Source organism: Monopterus albus, unplaced genomic scaffold, assembly GCF_001952655.1.
Source record: "Monopterus albus unplaced genomic scaffold, M_albus_1.0 scaffold172.1, whole genome shotgun sequence".
Classification (NCBI taxonomy): Eukaryota; Metazoa; Chordata; class Actinopteri; order Synbranchiformes; family Synbranchidae; genus Monopterus; species Monopterus albus.
The window spans coordinates 457,398-458,217 of NW_018128052.1; positions in this window are offsets into that span (position 1 = coordinate 457,398).

The following is an 820-nucleotide window of genomic DNA, read 5'->3' on the forward strand; positions in this document are numbered from 1 at the left end:
ATAGTGTTACATCACATTTAAACCTCAATATCTGACACAGAAAACCAAATGTCTGATGTTTGAACAGAAAAATCCATCAGACCAAATAATACAATGTCACTCTTTATTCAGGATGATATATTTGTCTGGGACACCATATTTAACAGCTTGTACTTTGAAAATCTGCTATTTGCCTGCTTCCATGAGGTGGATATCCACGTAAAAGCATGTAACTGCATCAATGTAATCTCATTCTGAATGGAAGCTGTAATCCACTACACTTGTAAAAACACACTTTCATTTCAGTTAATTTTAAATGTAAAACTCTGAAGATGTTCTTAGCACTGTTAAAATAGTCCACATATAGCCTATTATCTGGACTTTGTGAGGCTGATTTGGTTTAATCCTTATCGTAGTTACAATTACCTGCTGAATCTGAGTAATAAGCTATGGGCTATTAGTAGTACAGGGTAATAATTTATTTACCCTGTTGGTCTTTGGTTCTTCTTACCATTGCTAACTCTGAGAGACGAGACAGTCCAAGTAACTTCAAAACAGTGCTGATTTATTCAAAGGATCACAGGTAAAATTAACATTACACGCTCAGGTATCTTGCACCTCCAAACTGCTCGCAGGCAGATGTAAGATGAAAGACCCTGAACCCACCAGGCCTATACATTATATCACCTCGGTTGGGCTAGCCCCATACTACACAGAAACGTCAACCGAGACGTCTCTGTTACCAGCTTTGCAGCTGGTCATAGCAGTAGTCAAAACATGAAGCAAATCAATGTGTGTGTGTCTGTTGATTAAGTGGTGTGTAGCTAAAAACATTCTCACA